The 24,620-nt window shown below is 38.7% G+C and overlaps 1 protein-coding gene across 4 annotated transcripts in view; it reads left to right on the top strand.

Annotated features, from left to right (window-relative positions):
- Positions 1 to 24,620, top strand: part of GRID1 (glutamate ionotropic receptor delta type subunit 1) — a 1,339,076-nt gene that overhangs the window by 917,446 nt on the left and 397,010 nt on the right. The window lies entirely within an intron of this gene.

Below are 24,620 nucleotides of genomic sequence, written 5' to 3'. Positions count from 1 at the left end.
AAGAGAACAATTTGTGGTACCTCTATACAAACAACACTTTGTTGCAATTTCAGAGGAATAGGGTGAATGGTAATCATGATTCCCACTGTAACCAACAGTGGCATATAGGGCAGTCCGATATGTTGTCCTAAGCAGATGGACAGTGAGACTTCAGTGCTGGGGAATGTCCCTAGCTTCAGATTGCAAAGTCACTCTGAAAAACATATAAAGGGAGATTTATCAAAACCTTTGTATAGGAAAGTTGACCAGTTACCCATAGCAAGCAATTAGATTGCTATGTTGTTGTGGGCAACTGGTCAGCTTTTCCTCTGCACAGGTTTTGATAAATATCCCTTAAAGAATTTCAATTAAATCCAGATTAATTTACTGTATATTATCATTATTGTTACCATTATTTCCAGAGTGCTATACTGTACCTATGAAAAAGGGGTTTAACTAGGTAAAAAAAAAAAAAAAAAAGTACAATTAATGGGAATTAATGAGTGACAGACTGGCAAAGAGATAGAGAGCACTCTGCCATGTATGCCCTCAAACCAGACTTATTTTGCTTGGGTGTAATTTTGTTGAGATGATAAGCCATCTGTTCAATAGCTCCTTGAGTAACAGATCATGAATGCTGTTACTTCAGAGCCCATGTAAAGAAATTTGATATAATTATCATGTTTGTCATAAAAAAAAAAAATCCTCATCTAAATATTTCCTAAAGGAAATATATTAAAATTATCAGAAAGAAAGAATGCTTATTAAGAGACTAAAACTTTATTTTATAATTCATGAACTACTTAGCACTGCTAAACTGGTAGTAACATCAGATTACCAGACTTTTACTTCTGGGGAAAAGATTCCTACACAAATATTTAAATAGATAAATATTTTCATGTAGGTTTACATAGGTTTTGTTTTATTTTATAGTTTAAAAAAATATATAACTTTTTGTTTAAAAATGAGTATGCTTAAAAGTGCCATCTTCTGATTCCTACTACTTTTTAGTTTTTCACATATGGGGATGTATGAGGGCTCATACATATTATGTGCCATTTTTATGGTATATAAAGTGACCAAACATATGCAATTCTGGACTTTTTTTAAGTTTACACCATTGATTGTGGTTTAATTAATGCTACATTTGAATAGTTTGGACATTTATGCACACACAGATACTGCATATGTTTCTGTTTATTTTTGTTTCCATCATTTTATTTAAAAAATGTGAAAAGAGGGGTGATTCAAACTTTTATTAGAGAAGGGGTTAGTTCACGTTTATTTTTTATTAAATTTTTACACCATTAGATTGCAAACACAGAACAAAGCTGTTCCATAGAACAGCATTGCAAAGACAAAAGGGAAAAAAGAGGGAACATGCACCCCTAGTGTGATACGTTTATAGACAGTGAATAAGTGCAATAAAGGTCACACTTACCACAATGTGTTGCGCTAAGGGCACAACACCATACAGCGTATTAATCAGGTTAGGTTGTCAGCAGCCACGATCCTCCGGTCTATCCTGGTTCACCGGTCCAAATAGCATCAATGAAAAATAGCAAACATGGATCTTTGCAGGCGCATGAACAGCAGTGGATAAGAGTTCATGGCGTCTTCAATACATATAGATGTTTGTTTTAAGCACATAAAAGCAACGCGTTTCCTGCCCATAGCGGGCACTTCATCAGGCAAGTGTGCATGTATACAGGTATCAGAGAAAGCACATTTAAATAGACGGTCCCTACGTACAATCAAAAGGTCAAATCAATGAAGCTATTCTTGAGTCCAGGTGAACACAGTTACAAATGTCTAAACAAACTTATCACAGATAGAGCTATTATAGTCTCTAGTGGATACAGAGACACAGAAAGTTATAAAATCAAGAAAAAAGGAAAATATGATAGCTGCAGAATCTCCAAGCACTGGCTAGCGGACGGGTTTAGGTTCCGGCTGCCCAGTACTGGAGTAGTTGATTTTATGAATGAGCAACGCTACAGATACTGTAGCGAGGCTGACAGTGGGCGGTGCCAGTGCATGCACTGGCTGAATATGGATTCATGAATAAACGGCGCTATAGATCATGTGGTGAAGCTAGTGGTAGGTGGAATAGAAAACACACACTGGCTGGATAGAGAGCAGTGATCATGCGCTAATATTAATTAGAGAAATATAGATGAAAAAAACATGTGCTCCGCTAGTTATAGGGGAGCCGGCAGAAAGCTGAGAGTTGCAGGTGAGAAACACGGAGACAAACCTCGATGAATAAAAAGGGTAGTAATCCCTAGCAACCAGGTAATGGTAATTGAAAATCTAAAATCGGGTCTAATGTGGTAAAATCTAATATAGTCTATAGCCTAATGTAATAGACTGGAGGAGCACAGCTCACAAGACTGATGATTGGTACTGTTAAATTCAAAACACATGCATCAACCATAGGCAACAATCATAAACCAGAATAAAAACAATAAAGCTGAGAAAAAGATGCTAGCGTGCCATAGGTAGTAGACACAGGGATATTGGTACGTATGTATATGTCTCACTCCATATATATTGTAAATAACATTTCAGTATTAGAGGGGTGTGTATATATATATATATGTTATTTGATGGTAGAACCATCTCAAAGGCTAAAAATAGGTTAAAGACCTATATAGTGGGATAGATCGGTACAAAGTAAAAAGGAGGGGGGGGGGGGAAGGGCAATAAAAGGATTGATGCACACATATACGGGACAGAGATCATTAGCCCACGAACCTGATGGGGACAATTCCATAAAACTAGATATATAAAAAGAGTATGCAAATATGGTATTATATATTAATATAAACCTATAGACGTTAAAACCTAAGAGTATAGAATTACCAATAAAAATGAATGACTCCATGTTCTTAGAAAAAAGGGGGGGGAAGGGAAAGATGGTGAATAAGAGTTAAATATTTGTTATCATATCAGTATGGTCTCAGAAATTTCATTCAATCCCTGCGGTTGCAACGTGCCACATTTAACCTCTTAAGGACCCAGGACGTACGGGGACGTCCCCGCACCCTGGGCTTTAAGGACCCAGGACGTCCCCGTACGTCCTGGCGTTTTCCGGTCTCTGCCGCGCGAAGGGCAGAGATCGGAACTGGATGCCTGCTGAAATCCTTCAGCAGGCATCCAGGACAAACGCCGAGGGGGGCCATGTAGGCCCCCCATGTCGGCGATCGCTGCAAATCACAAGGGAAATCGCCCTTGCGATCTGCAGTGATACCGGGCTGATCGGGTCTCTGGGACCCGACCGCCCGGTAATTTCGCATGATCCCGGCTGTAACAGACAGCCAGGACCATGCTAAAGAATAGGAGCGAGGTGGCAAGCCTGCCACCTCCTCCTATTCCCTGCGATCCGTCGGTTAGTTAACCGACCTATCGCAGGAGGGGGGGCGGTTACTTCCTCCCGTCCTGCCCGGCCCCTTGAAGTCCGGAGAGGACGGGAGGAAGACCGGAGGACGCGGCGGGGGACGGGGGAGTGCTGGGGACCGGCCCCGGTACTTACCTCGTCCCTGAAGACCCGGATCCAGACGATGAAGATGGCGGCGGCGGCGACAGGTGAGTCTTCAGCCGCGGTCGGGCCCTTTACAGCAATGCATGTCGCCGTAAAGCGACATGCATTGCTGTAATAGGACCATGTAAACTACAACTCCCAGCATGCCCAGACAGCCCTTGGCGTCTGGGCATGCTGGGAGTTGCAGTTTTGCAACATCTGGATGTCCACAGTTTTTGGACCACTGTGCCCTTCCAGATGTTGCAAAACTACACATCCTCAGCATGTCCTTACTGTCCAGGCATGCTGGGAGTTGTAGTGCTGTAACATCTGGCCCTTCAGATGTTGCAGAACTACAACTCCCAGCATGCCTGGACAGTTTTGGCATACTGGGAGTTCTAGTTTTGCAACATCTGGAAGGGCACAGATTGGGAACCACTGTATTAGTGGTCTGCAAACTGTAGTCCTCCAGATGTTGCAAAACTACAATTCCAAGCATGCTGGGAGTTGTAGTTCGGCAACATCTGGCTCTAAAGATGTTGCCGAACTACTACTCCCAGCATGCCTGAGAATGTTTGGGAGTTGTGGTTTTGCAACAGCTGGAGGCACACTGGTTGGGAAACATTGTTTCCTAACTCAGTGTTTCCCAACCCGTGTGCCTCCAGCTGTTGCAAAACCACAACTCCCAAACATTCTCAGGCATGCTGGGAGTAGTAGTTTTGCAACAGCTGGAGGTCCCCCCCCTGTGAATGTACAGGGTACATTCACATGGGCAGGGGGCTTACAGTGAGTATCGGGCAGCAAGTTTGCAATGCAGCAAATTTTGCGCGGCAGCTCAAACTCGCTGTAATCCCCGGCCCGTGTGACTGTACCCTAACAACACTACACTTACACAAAATAAAATAAAAAGTAAAAAACACTACATATACACATACCCCTACACAGCCCCCCTCCCTCCCCAATAAAAATTAAAAACGCCTGGTACGCCACTCTTTCCAAAATGGAGCCTCCAGCTGTTGCAAAACAACAACTCCCAGTATTGCCGGACAGCCGTTGACTGTCCAGGCATGCTGGGAGTTTTGCAACAGCTGGAGGCACCCTGTTTGTGAATCACTGGCGTAGAATACCCCTATGTCCACCCCTATGCAAATCCCTAATTCAGGCCTCAAATGCACATGGCGCTCTCTTACTTTGGAGCCCTGTCGTATTTCAAGGCAACAGTTTAGGGCCACATAGGCGGTATCGCCTTACTCTGGAGAAATTGCCTTACAAATTTTGGGGGTCTTTTTCTCCTTTCACCCCTTATGAAAAGGTGAAGTTGGGGTCTACACCAGCATGTTAGTGTAAAAAAATAAACTTTTTACACTAACATGCTAGTGTTGCCCTATACTTTTCATTTTGACAAGAGGTAAAGGGGAAAAAAGCCCCCCAAAATTTGTAACACAATTTCTCCCGAGTACGGAGATACCACATATGTAGGCGTAAAGTGTTCTGGGGGCGCACAACAAGGCCCAGAAGGGAGAGTGCGCCATGTACATTTGAGGTGATTTGCACAGGGGTGGCTGATTGTTACAGCAGTTTTGACAAACGCAAAAAAAACAAAACCCCACATGTGACCCCATTTCGGAAACTACACCCCTCACGTAATGTAATGAGGGGTGCAGTGAGAATTTACACCCCACAGGTGTCTGACAGATCTTTGGAAGAGTGGGCTGTGCAAATTAAAAATGTTGTACAGCCCACTGTTCCAAAGATATGTCAGACACCAGTGGGGGGGTAAATGCTCACTGTACCCCTTGTTACGTTCCTCAAGGGGTCTAGTTTCCAAAATGGTATGCCATGTGGGGGTTATTTTCCTGTCCTGGCACCATATGGGCTTCCTAAATGCGACATGCCCCCCAGCAAATTTGCTCTCAAACAGCCAAATATGACTCCTTCTCTTCTGAGCATTGTAGTTCACCCGTAGTGCACTTCAGGTCAACTTATGGGGTACCTCCATACTCAGAAGAGATGTGGTTACAAATTTTGGGGGGTATTTTCTGCTATTAACCCTTGCAAAAATGTGAAATTTGGGGGGGAAACACACCTTTTAGTGATTTTTTTTTTTTTTTTTTTACGTATGCAAAAGTCGTGAAACCCCTGTGGAGTATTAAGGCTCACTTTATTTCTTGTTACGTACCTCAAGGGGTCTAGTTTCCAAAATGGTATGCCATGTGTTTTTTTTTTGCTGTCCTGGTACCATAGGGGCTTCCTAAATGTGACATGCCCCCGAGCAAAATTTGCTCTCAAAAAGCCAAATATGACTCCTTCTCTTCTGAGCATTGTAGTTCACCCATAGTACACCTCAGATCAACTTATAGGGTACCTTCATACTCAGAAGAGATGGGGTTACAATGTTTGGGGGGGTATTTTCTGCTATTAACCCTTGCAAAAATGTGAAATTTTGGGGGAAACACACATTTTAGTGAAATTTTATTTTTATTTTTTTACATATGCAAAAGTTGTGAAACTCCTGTGGGGTATTAAGGCTCACTTTATTCCTTGTTACGTACCTCAAGGGGTCTAGTTTCCAAAATGGTATGCCATGTGGGGGATTTTTGCTGTTCTGGCACCATAGGGGCTTCCTAAATGCAACATGCCCCCAAAAACCATTTTAAAAAAACGTACTCTCCAAAATCCCCTTGTCGCTCCTTCGCTTCTGAGCCCTCTACTGCGCCCACCGAACTTTTTACATAGACATATGAGGTATGTGCTTACTCGAGAGAAATTGGGCAACAAATATAAGTATACATTTTCTCCTTTTTCCCCTTGTAAAAATTCAAAAATTGGGTCTACAAGAACATGCGAGTGTAAAAAATGGAGATTGTGAATTTTCTCCTTCACTTTGCTGTTATTCCTGTGAAACACCTAAAGGGTTAAAACGCGGACTGAATGTCATTTTGAATACTTTGGAGGGTGCAGTTTTTATATTGGGGTCATCTGTGGGGTATTTCTAATATGAAGACCCTTCAAATCCACTTCAAACCTGAACTGGTCCATGAAAAATTGTGAGTTTGGAAATTTTGTGAAAAATTGGAAAATTGCTGCTGAACTTTGAAGCCCTCTGGTGTCTTCCAAAAGTAAAAACACATAAATTTTATGATGCAAACATAAAATAGACATATTGTATATGTGAATAAAAAAAATTTTTTTTGGGGAATATCCATTTTCCTTACAAGCAGAGAGCTTCAAAGTTAGAAAAATGCAACATTTTCAAATTTTTCATAAAATTTTGGGATTTTTCACCAAGAAAGGATGCAAGATACCACAAAGTTTTACCACTATGTTAAAGTAGAATATGTCACGAAAAAACAATCTCGGAATCAGAATGATAACTAAAAGCATTCCAGAGTTATTAATGTTTAAAGTGACAGTGGTCAGAATTGCAAAAAAATCCTGAGGTGTAAAATGGCTAGGTCCTTAAGGGGTTAAAGATCCAAAAAATCTCAAGTCTCTTCAAGAGTTCAAAACGATTGTATTTATGTTTGAGTACATGGTCAATAGGAGTGACCTTAAAAGTTTTTGTAGGCCCATGGGGTACAGTGTTCAGGTGTCTTGATAAGCTGTGCAACATAAACCCAGTCTTGACATTAAACCAATGTTTATTTATTCTGTTTCTTAACCTCATGGTGGTACGCCCTACATATTGGATTCCACATTTGCATTGTATCAGGTAAATTACGTGATCTGATTCACAGGACAAATGATGTTTAATAGGAAAAATCTCACCAGTAGCATGAGAGGTAAAGTTGGTTTGTTGGTGGGAAATATCTCCACAGCATAGGCATCTCTTCTTTCCACATTTATAACCCCCCGGGTTACTTTGAGTATGTTTTTTAGGCTGATGTCGTTTAAGCTGGCTGGGGGCTAAAAGATTTTTCAGCGACGGGGCCCTGCGAAAAGTAATTCCAGGATTGTTGTTTAAACAATTTTTAAGGAATTGATCTCCCTCTAGAATACACCGATATTTTTTGAATATGGCCTTAATATTTGATGCCGACCTACTGTAGGTGGTTATAAAATTTAGTTCCCAATCTCTCTTTCTGTTTTTGTTTTTATTTTTTACTTTAGCTCCTAGATCTCTATTTTCTTTTTCATTATCATTAGTAATGCTCTGCTGTCCTTCCCTTGGCTCTTCTTTTTCTTTTTTTGTGGTCAGGCATTCTTCCTGGGTAAGAGTTTTTGTCCTCTGGTATGCGTCAGAGAGGAGTTTCTTCGGGTATTTTTTCTCCAGGAATCGTCTTTGAAGAATACCTGCCTGAGTCCGGAAGTCCTCGTCCCGAGTACAATTTTTCCTTATTCGCTTATACTGTGAAATCGGCATCAAATATTAAGGCCATATTCAAAAAATATCGGTGTATTCTAGAGGGAGATCAATTCCTTAAAAATTTTTAAACAACAATCCTGGAATTACTTTCCCCAGGGCCCCGTCGCTGAAAAATCTTTTAGCCCCCAGCCAGCTTAAACGACATCAGCCTAAAAAACATACTCAAAGTAACCCGGGGAGTTATAAATGTGGAAAGAAGACATGCCTATGCTGTGGAGATATTTCCCACCAACAAACCAACTTTACCTCTCATGCTACTGGTGAGATTTTTCCTATTAAACATAATTTGTCCTGTGAATCAGATCACGTAATTTACCTGATACAATGCCAATGTGGAATCCAATATGTAGGGCGTACCACCATGAGGTTAAGAAACAGAATAAATAAACATCGGTTTAATGTCAAGACTGGGTTTATGTTGCACAGCTTATCAAGACACCTGAACACTGTACCCCATGGGCCTACAAAAACTTTTAAGGTCACTCCTATTTACCATGTACCCAAACATAAATCCAATCGTTTTGAACTCTTGAAGAGACTTGAGATTTTTTGGATCTTTAAATGTGGCACGTTGCAACCGCAGGGATTGAATGAAATTTCTGAGACCATACTGATATGATAACAAATATTTAACTCTTATTCACCATCTTTCCCTTCCCCCCCCCCTTTTTTTAAGAACATGGAGTCATTCATTTTTATTGGTAATTCTATACTCTTAGGTTTTAACGTCTATAGGTTTATATTAATATATAATACCATATTTGCATACTCTTTTTATATATCTAGTTTTATGGAATTTTCCCCATCAGGTTCGTGGGCTAATGATCTCTGTCCCGTATATGTGTGCATCAATCCTTTTATTGCCCTTCCTCCCCCCTCCTTTTTACTTTGTATCAATCTATCCCACTATATAGGTCTTTAACCTATATTTAGCCTTTGAGATGGTTCTACCATCAAATAACATATATATATATATACACACCCCTCTAATACTGAAATGTTATTTATAATATATATGACGTGAGACATATACATACGTACCAATATCCCTGTGTCTACTACCTATGGCACGCTAGCATCTTTTTCTCAGCTTTATTGTTTTTATTCTGGTTTATTATTGTTGCCTATGGTTGATGCATGTGTTTTGAATTTAACAGTACCAATCATCAGTCTTGTGAGCTGTGCTCCTCCAGTCTATTACATTAGGCTATAGACTATATTAGATTTTACCACATTAGACCCGATTTTAGATTTTCAATTACCATTACCTGGTTGCTAGGGGTTACTACTCTTTTTATTCATCGGTGTTTGTCTCCGTATTTCTCACCTGCAACTCTCAGCTTTCTGCCGGCTCCCCTATAACTAGCGGAGCACATGTTTTTTCCATCTATATTTCTCTAATTAATATTAGGGCATGATCACTGCTCTCTATCCAGCCAGTGTGTGTTTTCTATTCCACCTACCACTAGCTTCGCCATATGATCTATAGCGCCGTTCATTCATGAATCCATATTCAGCCACTGCATGCACTGGCCCCGCCCACTCTCAGCCTCGCTACAGTATCTGTAGCGTTGCTCATTCATAAAATCAGTCTACTCCAGTACTGGGCAGCCGGAACCTAAACCTGTCCGCTAGCCAGTGCTTGGAGATTCTGCGGCTATCATATTTTCCTTTTTTCTTGATTTTATAACTTTCTGTGTCTCTGTATCCACTAGAGACTATAATAGCTCTATCTGTGATAAGTTTGTTTAGACATTTGTATGATGTTTTTGTTACGTAACTGTGTTCACCTGGACTCCGTAATCCTGTCCAGAATAGCTTAATTGATTTGACCTTTTGATTGTACATAGGGACCGTCTATTTAAATGTGCTTTCTCTGATACCTGTATACATGCACACTTGCCTGATGAAGTGCCGGCTACGGGCAGGAAAAGCGTTGCTTTTATGTGCTTAAAATAAACATCTATATGTATTGAAGACTGCATGAACTTTTATCCACTGCTGTCCATGTGCCTGCAAAGATCCATGTTTGCTATTTTTCATTGATGATAGATCAGCATTGGTCAGTGTTATTAGCGCTCCATTGCTCCAGCCTGCCATGGCTTCCTAAAGCATTGGAGCACCGATTGCATGGCGGGAAGCCTGGTAAAGGCCCTCCTGCCGTCCTTTCAGCTGATTGGGACTTGCGATTTTGCCGCGGGTGTCCTGATTAGCTACCAGCAACTGATTTTTCCCATTTCAGATGCCGCAATCAACTTTAATTGCAGAGTATAAAGGGTTAATGCCCAGATTAAAGTAACCTGGGACTCATAGCTATGAAATGAACTCAGCTCCTGAGCATGCTTCATTCAGTGGGACAAGGCATTGGATGTAAATGTGTGTCCATTGACATAAAGGGCTTAAAGAGGTACTCTGGTGGAAAACATTTTTTTTTTTTAAATCAACTGGTGCCAGAAAGTTAAACATATTTGTAAATATATTTTACAATTTTAAAAATAAATGTATCCTTCCAGTACTTATCAGCTGCTGTATGCTCCACAGGAAGTTCTTTTCTTTTTGAATCTCTTTTCTGTCTGACCACAGTGCTCAGTTCATGTCAGGAACTGTCCAGAGCAGGATAGGTTTGCTATGGGAATTTGCTCCTGCACTGGACAGTTCCTGACATCGACAGAGGTGTCAGGAGAGAGCACTGTGGTCAGACAGAAAATAAATTAAAAAAGAAAGGAATTTCCTGTGGAGCATACATCAGCTTATAAGAACTGGAGGGTTTAAGATTTTTAAATAGAAGTAATTTACAAATCTGTTTATTTTTCTGGCACCAGTTGATTTAAACAATAAATAAATAAATAATGTTTTCCAGTGGAGTACCCCTTTAGGGTCTATTCACACGTACAGTATTCTGTGCATATTTGATGTGCAGATTATATGCGCAGGATTTGAAGCTGTGTTCAGTCACTCAGTTTACATTGCAATCTGCAGCAGAAAATCCTGCACATCAAATCTGCACGTGTGAATAGACCATTAAGGTGGACCTGTCAGCAGGGAAACAGGGGTGAGAATAAGCCCATATCTAGATAAGGCCAGTCACTATGATTTTTTTTCTTTTCATAGTTCTCTCCAGCTCTAAGCTTTAAGCCTTTATGTTAACATGTAAATGAGGTTGAAGTGCTTAGGTTGTTTCCTTAGTTTACAAAAAATCTATTTAGCTGAAAAAAATAACTAAAACATTATTGAAAGGGAATCTGTCAGCCGGATAATGGAAGTGTAAATAAGTCCTTTGCTAGATAGGGCTTGTCACTATGATTCTTGATATATATATATATATATATATATATATATATATATATATATGCATATAAAAAATATTTTATATATATATATATATATATATATATATATATGTATATATATATATACAGAATCATAGTGGCAAGCCCTATCTAGCAATGAACTTATTTACAACTCCATTATCTTGCTGACAGGTTCCCTTTCAATAATGTTTTTTTTTTTCAGCTAAATTGATTTTTTGTAAACTAAGGAAACAATTTTTGCTGTAATGCTGTAATGCTGCAATGTCTTGGTCTACTGCTGGTCTTGTGCCCCCGACTCTAGTGATGACATATCATCTCAACACATGAAAGCAGGAGCTAAATACTGGAAACTGTCTAGTGTGTTGAGACAACACATTATCACTAGAGCTTTATAAAGGGCAATGGGGTACTAGAGAAGGGTCAGTGAAGGAGCGAAGAATAAGGTGATTATTACAAATTATTTTATGGCAGCTTATAACAAAGCATCAAGGGTTGGGATCAAAGGTTGTTAACCTTAAAGACTTTGAACATGTTGTTTATGCAGTCTAATAACATAATTAATCTACTGACCAATTGTCTTCAGCACCTGTGCTGATCTGGTCTCATCTGAAAACCTAGTGGAGCCCAGGAAGTATAATAAAATGTCCCACTGCCAACATGCCTGTTATTTAATAAAAATTCAGGCCGATAGGCTTTTACAGAAAAAAAAAACAACTAGCAAGTTTAGTTTTACCAGAGAGTACAGTCATTATTCTAGTCCTAGAACATTTTCAAGACTGGGAAACAACTTGCAGGCTATTTGTACAGAAAAATGTGCATATCAGGAAAAAAGTAATGTTATATGTTATGAAACATTTTGTGTACTGTAAGTGTTCAAATATAACTTTGTTTTAGTAGTGATTAGTTTATGGTTTTATTACTTACTTGAAATCACCTTGAGACTTGAAACAAGTTTCAGAACGGAAACCTTGAAACCTCTTTTTTTCCAGTTGTAGTTATATTGAACTGGAGGTCAGATTATACGAGGATATTAACTTGTACTTGACTTTCTCAGTATTTCCAGTTATCTTGTTGAAATGTTTACTCTAGAGAAAGGAACGGTCTGGTTTTATTAAGTTCCTTATGAAAATATCACATTTGTGCTAAATAAACAGTATTCTTACTGTATTTACCAGGCGTGAGAACATCTGTCAATGGCAGAAGTCCCTGATGTTGTACACTGTTGAGTTGTACACACAGTACTGTATGCATCACCACTATTTTAATCCCTTAAGGACGCAGGGTTTTTCTGTTTTTGCATTTTCATTTTTTCCTCATCACCTTCTAAAATTCATAATGCTTTCAATTTAGCACAAAAAATTCCATATGATGGCTTATTTGTTGTGCCACCAATTCTACTTTGCAGTGACATTAGTCATTTCACCCAAAAATCCACGGCAAAACGGAAAAAAATTCATTGTGCGAGAAAATTGAAGAAAAAAAATAATTTTGTAAATTTTGGGGGCTTCCGTTTCTACGCAGTTCATTTTTCGGTAAAAATAACACCTTATCTTTATTCTGTAGGTCCATACGGTTAAAATGATACCCTACTTATATAGGTTGGATATTGTCGTACTTCGGAAAAAAATCATAACTACATGCAGGAAAATGTATATGTTCAAAATTCTCATCTTCTAACTCCAATAACTTTTTTATTTTTCTGCATACGGGCCGGTATGAGGGCTCATTTTTTGCGCCCTTGTTCTGAGGTTTTCATTGGTACCATTTTTGTATTGATTGGACTTTTGATCACTTATTTTTTTTTTATGATATAAAAAGGGATCAAAAATACATTATTTTGTACTTAGGAATTTTTTGCGAACACGCCATTGACCGTGAGATTTAATTAACAATATATTTTTATAGTACTGACATTTCAGCACGCGGCGATACCACATATGTTTATTTTTATTTACACAGTTTTTGTTTTATGGGAAAAGGGGGGTGATTCAAACTTTTCTTAGGGAAGGGGTTAAATGACCTTTGTTCACTTTTTTTTTCACTTTTTTTTTGCAGTGTTATAGTTCCCATAGGGACCTATAACACTGCACACACTGATCTCCTATGCTGATCCCTACAAAGCCATAGCTTTGCACTGATCAGTGAGATAGGGGCTTGATTGCTCAAGCCTGTAGCTCAGGCTTGGAGCAATAAATCGACGATAGGACGCCGCTGAGACAGGTAAGGAGACCTCTGCTGTGTCCCAGCTGATCGGAACATCGCGATTTTATCGCGATGTCCCGATCAGCCCGACTGAGCTGCCGGGAAGCGTTTACTTTCGTTTTCAGACGCAGCGGTCAACTTTGATCACCACGTCTGAAGGGTTAACAGCGCGTGGCACAACGATCGATGCCGTGCGCTGTTAGCCCAGGGTCCCGGCTATGATTAGCAGCCAGGACCGACCCGGTGTGATGCAGGGTCACGGCCTGACCCTGTTTTAAACACCGGGACCGGGCGTAGGGCATACAGGTACTCCCTACGTCCTTAAGGAGTTAAAGAAGAAATTACAGGAGAGTTAACTGGACTAACCTGAATATACTTTTTTATAGTGAGGGGACCCTCTTTTCAACAATGCATGATTAAACCAGATCTGTGAAGCAGTTAAGGTATATAAGGCTACAACTATATGCACATGTCCCTAAACTAACAATGGGAGCTTTTCCATTGCTTTCTTAGCAATGGTAACACCACCATTCAGTCCCACACTGCCCCTTCATTATTGGTGCAGAGCATCAGGCTCAGTAAATGTAGTGAGAGGGCAATGTTGCATAAGCCATCGCCACTTATCTCTGGTCCATTATATACGATGGCTTTTCCAGGATGCATTGCCATTCATGTACACTGGCAATGACAGCTGCTGGATGGATCAAGGGGCACGGTGAGGCAACGTATTTAGATGTCACTCTGCAATGATCATTAAGGTGGTGGCTATATCTGTCTATAAAAATTTTCAGCATCAATACTTATACCCATTAATACATATTAGCCCCTTGATGCTTTTAATAGTCAAGTCCCTTTTTTCTCTTTATGTGTCTCTTTATGTGGTAAAAAGATTTGCTTTTATTCATCCAAGCCATTCCAATATTGTTTTTTGTGACATATTATACTTTATATTAGAGGTACATTTTGGTCGAGACATTCAACTTCTTTTTTTTTAAACTCTAGCATGTAAAAAATGTAAAAACTTTGAATTTTCCCTGATTTAAAATTCTCTGCTATTATGAGAAATAATCATGTCACATAAATAAATTGCATTATTAATTTACATCTACAATATGACTTCTTTATGTTGACATAATTTATTAAGCATCATTTTACTTTTTAAGTATTTCAGAAGGTTCATATGTTTCGCAGGAATTTTTCACAAGAAAATTTTAAAATTTCAGTTTTTAGAGACCAGTTAAGTTTCTAATTGGCTTTAAGGGGCCTGTAAGTTAGGAACCTCCACAAATTACCCAACTTCAAAATATGCACTCTCAAAGTATTCAGGATGGAATTTATAAAGTTTATTAACCCTTTAAATGTTTTACAGAAATTAAAGTAAAGTGAAGGCAGAATTAAAAAAAATGTACCGTAATTTTCTTTTTTAAGTATTTCCATTTTAATTCATTCTTTTTTGTAACCCAACAGGTGTTGACAGAGAAATGCAACTTAAAATGTATTCATTTTATTTTTAAGTATTTAGAAATAACCGAAATGTGGTTATTGTGCGCTACTTAATTTAAGCATAAGCATTAGGCATAAAAGAGCACCTAGTATACTTTGGGACCTTCTTTTTTAGTTAGAATAAAATTGTTATTGGTACCATTCTGGGATATGTGTAACACTTTCATTGTTTTTGCAAGATAAGTTGATGTTTTTTTAAGGGTTCTATTTTGGAATACATATCACTTTTTATTTAATATTCATGGAGGCAGTAATAACAAGAAAACTGTCATTTAGGCAAGAATTTTTTTAAACGGTATTCACCGTGTGGTATAAATGTCATTGTAATTTTATTCTGCAGGTTAGTATGATTATGGCAATATCTAATTCAAATACTTTTTAATGGTTAATTACATTTACACTATAAAATAAATCATTTTGCATCCTTTTTGTGCATCATGGGATAAGCATAAGTCTAACCTTCATATAAGATAGGGCCAGGGACTATTAAAGATATTTAAAATATTGGGTAGGCTGGATGGGCCAAATGGTGTATATATATATATATATATATATATATATATATATATATGATGTGTCAGCATATATGAACCATTTGGCCCATCTAGTCTGCCCAATATTAAGACACTGATAAATCCCCATGTACTGCATTACCTCCATCATTTTGGAGAAAACTGATAGAGAGCAATGTCTACTGATGCCAGAAACCTTTACACATTCTATACAATTCCACAGCCAACTGAGGACAGCATTAACCTGTAGGCTCTCCTCAGACAAGGACTTCTTATCACTGCCTGCTATAGTCTGAACAGTTGTTGCACTACAACAGCAACCTAGCCCATAAACACTATCATATTACAAGCAGAGCAAAGCATTGTTTAGTGGTCTGACAGAGACCTTTGACATCTGCAATACAGTTGTTCCACTACAAATCCCAGCCAGCATTGAAACCAGCCCATAAAAGCTGTCACATTACAAGCAGAGCAAAGCATTGTTGAGTGGTCTGACCTCAGACAGAGACCTCCTGTTACCTGCTGCAATACAGATGGTGCACCACAAATCTCAGCCAGCAGTAAACCAGCCCATAAAATGCATCACATTACAAACATAAAGAAAACAGAGAAAAGTAGTGGGCTGACCTGCATTTCAGGGAGAATGTTTAGTGTGGAAGGTATAGTTGATACCCCTAAGCAAACAAAATTGTTCACCAGCAACATGGAAAAAGTCATGTTTGTTATGCATGTATCAGGGAGGAATTTAAGTCTCCTATGCCAGGACGCTCTGATTAAACAGTACTATCACAAACTCGGCTGTCTGCTGCCTACTACAACTCCCATTACTCCACCACCATCTGCTGTACAGTAGCTACTATAACTCCCATGAGTCCGCCACCTCCAGCTGTCTGTTAGATACGATGCTGTTAAGTTTTGAAAAAATATATGAAAAAAAATGTGACCTAGCCTAGCAGGACTGCCTCCCCTTTTTACACTATAAGTTTTGAAGAGCCATTGCATCTTCTGCTATTTCTGTGTCTTTTTTAACACTGGAGCACGAACCAACTTTACACCAAATTCAGGAATCTTTTTGGTGCTTGACAGGACCAATATATCAGTAAATGTAGACTGAACTTTTATTTTTCGTCATGCAATGTGTTTCACTGTGCATGGGCAGCTTCATCAGGCATCATCAGTTGCTTGATGAAGCTGCCCATGCGCAGTGAAACATGTTGCATGATGAAAAATAAAAGTTTTGTTGTGAACTTTGTTCGTGCTCCTGTATTTACCTTGGGCAGGAAGGCTGCAGATATAACCCAAGCATACTTCAACTATTGAGTACCATTGTTGTGTATGATGTTACACAACCATTCTCAGTAAGCAGCTTCAATAAAGATTTGCTCACCTGCTTGGAAGTTGTCAAACTATGGAGCGCTTCTCTTTTGTTCGCTATTTTAACACCAACAGGCATCTGCTAACAATAATGGTTATGTTAAAAGTTATACAAAATAAGTGTTTATAAACAAGCTGTTAGTGTACCGGTCAGTGCTCCGCCAGACACGCTGTCCGTGAACGCTTTCTTCCTCTCTCCTCCTCAGCCGGCGGGGCTGGGATTTGCATCGTGGAATGAGCCCGCATGCAAATCACAGTCCGTCAATCACCTCTGTGTTGTCCCTCGGTCCTCTTGGAGCCCTGGCACGCGTGCCCCCACCTCCTAGGTTGTGCGCACTGGAGCGCTAAGATTTAAAGGACCAGTGCGCCCGTAATTATGATCAACAACTGCACCTATCTTATAAGTATCAGCACCTCACACTAATCCCTGCCAGATCTTTGTTTGCCTTAGTGCCCTAGAGAAAGCATTTGTAGTCTTGCCTTACCGTTTTCCTGACCCCTTTGTTCCGTGACCTGACCTTGCTCCTGTGCCACCTGCCTATTGACCTCCTGCTACGTTCCTGACTTCGCACCTGTGCCACCAGCCCTGACCTTCTGCTATCCAGACCACGAGTTGCCGTATCCCTCCTATGCCTCAAATCTCCTCAGCTGCCTATGTGGTCGAGTCATGCCAGGGGTAGCGACCTGGGCACTGCCTGCCGCATCAAATCCATCCCGCTTTGCGGCAGGCTCTGGTGAAAACCATTGGCACCTTAGACTCTGCTTCCCGACACGGCCCATGTCATCTACCACACAGGTCCAGGGGGTCCACTACTACCCTGAGTGCTACAGCCTACTGCCGTTGAGTCTTACAGTTAGTTATCATGGTTCATTGCATGTTGCCATAAAACCACTTTATAACAACTTGAATACATTCCTAGGTGACCCTAACAGTGCTATAAAGGGCTTAGGAGCTCTTATGCAATGTTCTGAGGCTTGGTTCATTGCTGGTCTGCATACAACTATATAGATGCAAACCAAACCGAAAGTTTGTAGAGCCCAATAAATCAAACTTTTTTTTTTAAGTTTGCTCATCTCTACCTATTTTGCTATTATTTTACTTTTTTTTCTACAATTTTACACTGTGTGAGCCATGACAAATAGTACGGTTCATCATTACTATTAACAGAGTTGCTTCTTTGTGCTCAACTATTTGGGTAGAAGAAAAAAAAAATGATTTCTGCAAAATAATTTAAAGTTTGTTTCACTAAGAAAGGCCAATTGATTATATAATTATAAAATGTTCTTGTTGATCATAAGTTATGTTTGTCAAAGGCATTGGCCACAGTAGGAACATTTGTATTAATTTAGTCAATGCACAAAGCCTCTTATAGGGGTACTCCGGTGCTTAGACATCTTATCCCCTATCCAAAGGATAGGGGATAAGATGCCTGATTGCGGGGGTCCCGCCGCTGGGGACCCCCGGGATCATGCACGCGGCACCCCGTTTGTAATCAGTCCCCGGAGCGTGTTCGCTCCAGGATTGATTACCGGCGACTACAGGGCAGGCGGCGTGTGATGTCACGCCCCCGCCCCCGTGTGACGTCACGCTCCACCCCTCAATGCAAGCCTACGGGAGGGGGCGTGATAGCTGTCACGCCCCCTCCCGTAGGCTTGCATTGAGGGGCGGAGCGTGACATCACACAGGGGCAGGGGCGTGACGTCACACGCCGCCCGCCCTGTAGTCGCCGGTAATCATTCCCGGAGAGAACAAGCTCCAGGGACTGATTACAAACGGGGTGCCGCGTGCATGATCCCGGGGGTCCCCAGCGGTGGGACTCCCGCGATCAGGAATCTTATCCCCTATCCTTTGGATAGGGGATAAGATGTCTAAGCACCGGAGTACCCCTTTAATGTATGTACCTATGTGTAAAGTCAAGTTTATAATGTTATTAAAGAATTAAAGGGGTATTCGAGGAAAAAACATTTATATATATATATATATATATATATATATATATATATATATATATCAATCAACTGGCTCCAGAAAGTTAAACAGATTTGTAAATTACTTCTATAAAAAAAATTTTAATCCTTTCAGTACTGATGAGCTTCTGAAGTTAAGGTTGTTCTTTTCTGGCTAAGTGCTCTCTGATGACATGTGTCTCTGGAAATGCCGAGTTTAGAAGAGGTTTGCTATGGGGATTTGCTTCTAAACTGGGCGTTTCCCGAGACAGGTGTCATCAGAGAGGACTTAGGCAGAAAAGAACAACCTTAACTTCAGAAGCTCGTAAGTACTGAAAGGATTAAGATTTTTTAATAGAAGTAATTTACAAATCTGTTTAACTTTCTGAAACCAGTTGAGATATATATATATATATATATATATATATATAAAAGTTTTTTTTTCCTGGATAACCCCTTTAAGTGCTTTATGATGAGTATTAAATTCATTAACTTGCAGACTGCATACTCCATTAATTTCAGTACGGGGCAGAATGGGAAGAAACTTTGTCTAATGGATCCTTTCACTTCCTCATTACTGAAAGACAAGATAGATAGATAGATAGATAGATGATAGATAGATAGATAGATAGATTTGAATAATAAATATTTTACCAAAACAACAGATGAGCAGGGGCATTATTGCAAAATAGGGTGTGAATTCCAAGTTCAGGGAAGTGTGAGTAGGAGGCTGAGGAGACCTAAATCATGTCCAAGGGTGTGTAATTATAAAGATTCTATTTTGATCCCCTGAGTTTAGCACTTAAACCCCATTTTACAAATAAGTTCCTTTTAATCTGACTATTCAGGCATGGCCAGTGTAATGTGAGTTACCAATCTGGTAGAACTATTCTCTGGTGATCATGGTACAGCTCAACTATAGCTGTAATATCACCTTATAATAAAACAAAAAGAAAACAAAAGAGGCACTCTAAGTGCCATTATTCAGTTGATGACATATATGTTTTAAGGTGAGTAGAAGACAATCTCACCTTGTTGTGTTGTGAGCACAGCAGTACAACAGTAATGGTGCAAAAATATGTAGGATGTCAGGATCAGCCTATGTCCGACTGGAGCTCAGGAGACTTGAGGCAATGATTGCAATTAAGGAGTAGACCCTCAAGAAGCCTAAGGGAAACAGAAGATCCTCAGAATCCTGGAAGAGAAAATGGATGTCCAGGGATGACCGTAAAACAAAATCTATACCTAATCCTGATATTCCAGAAGAGAATAAGCATAAAATAACACAACTTTATTGGTTTGGACAATGCTTTTCAAGGGCTTCGCTCTCTTGTTCAAATTTTTGCTAATTAATTATTAATAATTAATTCCTCTGTAACATTACTTGCTCTTAGTTTTGGCTTAAAATTCTGACCAAAATGAGAAACAAATATGAAGTACTAATGTTCATGTGAGCCCAGGCTCTTTGTAATTTTTTTTAATTACCTTCAATTTTTTTTAATGATTTTTTTCCAAATTCATAATTGCAGCCATTTAAGTGTCCCCTTGTTACGATCCAGCAGTGTGCATTAACCATTAAAGCATTATACAGACACCAGTGCTATATTTGTTCATCTTACTTATAAATAGAAATAGGTTCACATATACAGCAGTCTTGAGCAACCTTGGATGAGAATTTTAAATCTTTTACTATACATCCCCCTTCAATATTCCATAGACCGATTTGGGGCATTAGGAGGCACTGGTCAATGAGCCAGATTAAAAAAAAAAAAAACTTGAATAGTTAACCACAATACAACCTTGCCAAAGTAAGTATTCAATAATACTTACAACAGGAATATGTTCCAATGCCAAATGACAGCAAGATACCAGTGATATCCAAAATACCAGTGGCATATTTTGTTATATTGTCTTGTTTTATATTTTTCAAATGTTCAATTATTGAACATTTATTTTTAGACATTTTCTTTTTTCAGTTATAAAGTGAAACCCTGGGGTCATAAGCAAATAAATAAATTATAACAATGTTTTACAATGTACCTTTTATAAAGAACATAGACATTGCTTAATGTAGAAACACTTTATTAATTGGCTCTCAACTTGTTCTTGAGAATTTCACAAAAAAAATAAATAAATAAATAAATTACCTCAACCTTTACCTTTCTGGGAAGAGATTTACACAAAAAAGTTTACTTAAAGGAGATCTTCGGTGAAAAATGTACTTATCCCCTATCCACGGGAAAGGGGATAAGTAGCTGATCGCAGGCGGGGGGAAGGGGGGGGGTACGGCCACTGAGGACCCCCACAATCCCCGGGACAGAACCTGGCGCTCAGTGAGGAGGGTGTGCTGCACTCCATTAATTTCTATTGAGCAGAGTACAGCTCTCAGTATGAACGTACACAGCTTGGCTAGAAAGGGGGCTATAGCCCCTGCCCTTTGGGAGTTCCTTTCCCTGGGCAGTCTGGCATTATTATTTGGGAATTTATATAAATAATTATAAGAATCAGCTTTTTTTTTAGTTCAGCCCCTGCCCCCCAAAATATATGTGCATGTCCCTGGCTCTCGGCATCATCGACACTCCCAAAGAAATAAATGGGGTGCTTTATGTCTACCAGTAGACGGCACACACTTTTACCTGAGAACCCCTTATATACATGCACATCATGGTGGCATTAACTCCTTAACCCCATAAGGACACAGACCATTTTGTCCTTAAGGACACAGACAATTTTTTTTTTGCATTTTTTGTTTTTTCCTCCTCGACTTCTAAAAATCATAACTCATAACTCTTTTATATTTTCATAAAATCATAACTTTTATATTTTCATTCATTTTTTGTGCGACCAGTTGTCCTTTGTAATGACATCACTCATTTTACCATAAAATGTATGGCACAACCAAAAAAATACTATTCGTGTGGGGAAATTGAAAAGAAAAGGGGAAAATAAATAAAAATATAGCAAATTTTGATTATTTAACTGCTTTCAAAAAATTTGTACATTAAAGATCCCTCTATTTTGACAACCTATAACTTTTTCATTTTTCATTATAAGCTGCGGTAGGGGGCTCATTGTTTGCGGCTTGATCTGTACTTTTTATTGATGCAACATTTGAATATATGAAACTTTTAATAATTTTTTTTTTTTTTTTTACAATATGATGTGACAAAAAAGCTGCAAATTTGGTCTTTTATTTTACATTTATGCCATTCACCGTATGGGATCAATAACATTATATTTAGCTAGTTTGGACATTTACGCATGCAGCAATAGAAAATATGTTTTATAAAAAAACATTTTTTTTACACTTTTTGGGAGTAAAATGAGAAAAATGGATGATTTACATTTTTATAGGAGATGGGGATTTTCAAATGTTTGAACTTTTTTTTTTTTTTTTTTTTTTTTTTACCTTTTTAATACACTTTTTCTGTTCCCATAGGGGACTATTTATAGCAATCATTTGATTGCTAATACTGTTCAGTGTTGTGCATAGGGCATAGCACTGATCCCCCTGGGGATGGCTGATGTCTGTCATTATTGCTGACAGCAGTGCTCGCGTCATGTACAGGATAGAAATGTAAGTCCTGGTGTGTTAAATACCACTGCACCAGGACATACAATTTACATCTTATGTGGTTAAGGGGATAAGGACACAGCCTATTTTCCTTTTTGCATTTTTGTTTTTTCCTCATTGCCTTATAAGAGACATAACCTTTTTTATTTTTCCATCCACAAAGCCATATGAGAGCTATAGTTTTCAACTGAACCTTTCAGTTTACCATAAAATGTAACACATGAAAAAAAAATATATATATATATATAAGGAAAAATTGAAAAGAAAAACAAATTTTTTTCAACTTTTGGAGTGGTTTGTTTTTGCGCAGTGCATTTTACGTTAAAATTGACATGCTCTTTTTATTTTAGGGGTCAATACAATTAAAATAAAACTCATGTTGACTTGCTTTTCTATTATTGTGCTGCTTTTTAAAACCTATTTTATTTAAAAAAAATAAAAATTAACCATACAGAAGGATCCCAAAACAGCGGCATGGAGGAGGTAAGACGAACTCCAGCTGTCATATTGACTCATTGGTCCTCAGAAATTGTGCTGGGGTGTTCTCACGAGTCCCCCCCAAGTGCCACAGATACGTAAGAAGCCAAAATCAGTATTGATCATGACAATTGAAGGGTTAATGGTAGACAACAACAAGATTTCTCATGTCTGCCAATATTCATGAGGTCCCAGCTGGTGGTAACAACAGCCCTTTTGTTAAATATCACTGTGCCAGTAGACACAATGGTCACACAACTTGATGTAAGCGGAGTTGGTGCGCAACATAAATGTACATCATGTGTCCCATAGGGATTAAGGCACTATAAAGCAGGCTTATCAGATTTAGTCTATGGCAGTGTTTACAAACCAGGGTGCCTCCAGATTTTGCAAACATTGGCTTTCTGGGCATGCTGGGATTTGTAGTTTTGCTTTAGGCATCCTGGTTGGGAAACACTAGTCTTTGGAAAAATGTCTGTTAGAGCACATGCGGTTTAAAAAAATGTCTGTAATTCCAACTTTGGAACTACAGAAGCTTGTATACACTTTTCTCATTGTATGCATTATAAAAAATACAGACTTATTTTATTTCCATTTTTACAGATGTATTTTGCGATATATTCATTCTCAACAATATACCTTAAAGTTTTTTGTAACAGTTGAATTTGCTACATTAAAAATAGTAAGCATTGTAAATTTACTAAAACTCCACTATATAAATGAAGTAAATCTTTTTTAATGTTTGAATTAAAGATGTGTTCTCTAGAAAAACCATATAATTTGCAAACAGCCTTTAGCATTTGAGATAAATATAGCTTACAAAGTCTTATACTTGTATAACCAACCATGTTGTTCTTTTTTATATTGTTTGTTGTTTGCGCAGGAATGTGCCTTTAGGCAGTATCTAAGCACAACTATCCTTATGTTTGCTTTGCATTGTGCGTTGACCTGTCTTTTGACTTACTTTTGCATGATATATGTACCTTGAATCTCATCCAGCTCAAAAGCCATAGGCTATTTGTCATAAATTTATAAAGTTCCATGAATTGAAGATATTTATCTATTTAATGATATTTTCTCAGACATTCCATTTATAATGAGGAATTACGAATATATGTTGTTTCTAATTTACAAATTAGTGGAGGTAAAAAATGTATTTTCAAATTTTTTGTCTAAACTGTGCAAAATGTGTTAAAAATCTGTATCTGTGCCGAAATTCTTAGTTATACTGTTTATAGTATGAGAGTGATGTGGCTTAATGTTGCAATGAAAATAATTCAACACATATTTGATATTACAATATCAAACAATACTTTTAACTAATACAATGATTCCTTAAAGGGGTACTCCGGCCCTGAGACATCTTATCCCCTATCCAAAGGATAGGTTTGAGCTGCATGCTGTGGTGCCAGCTCACAAACAGCCTTTGGATAGGGGATAAGATGTCTCAGGGCCAGAGTAACCCCTTTAAGTTAAAATGGCTTTAGGTTAAAATAATTTCAACAGACAATGTTCTTACCTGGACTATTGTAACTTGAAACCTTACTCAATATACAATGTAAGAACAGTCTATATCAACGGCTCATGTGAATGGCTGGAAGAGCTGACTAATCAGATTGGGAGTTTAACTAGTAATATTGAAGTATATGTAAATTGCTGTCTAATAGTGCCCCCTACAGCATAGTGCAGCACTGAACTGCTCTTCACCTGTGTCACACCTAGCTGCTGCTTTGGACACCAAAAAAGAGCAGTTCTAATATGCATCTCCACTACTCTTTGGACTGTGTGCGTATATATATATATATATATATATATATATATATATATCTATATAATCACATTTATGCTTATA

The sequence above is a fragment of the Hyla sarda genome, chromosome 7 (genome assembly GCF_029499605.1).
Source record: "Hyla sarda isolate aHylSar1 chromosome 7, aHylSar1.hap1, whole genome shotgun sequence".
In the NCBI taxonomy this organism is placed as follows: Eukaryota; Metazoa; Chordata; class Amphibia; order Anura; family Hylidae; genus Hyla; species Hyla sarda.
This window is presented reverse-complemented; position numbering and strand designations above follow the sequence as displayed.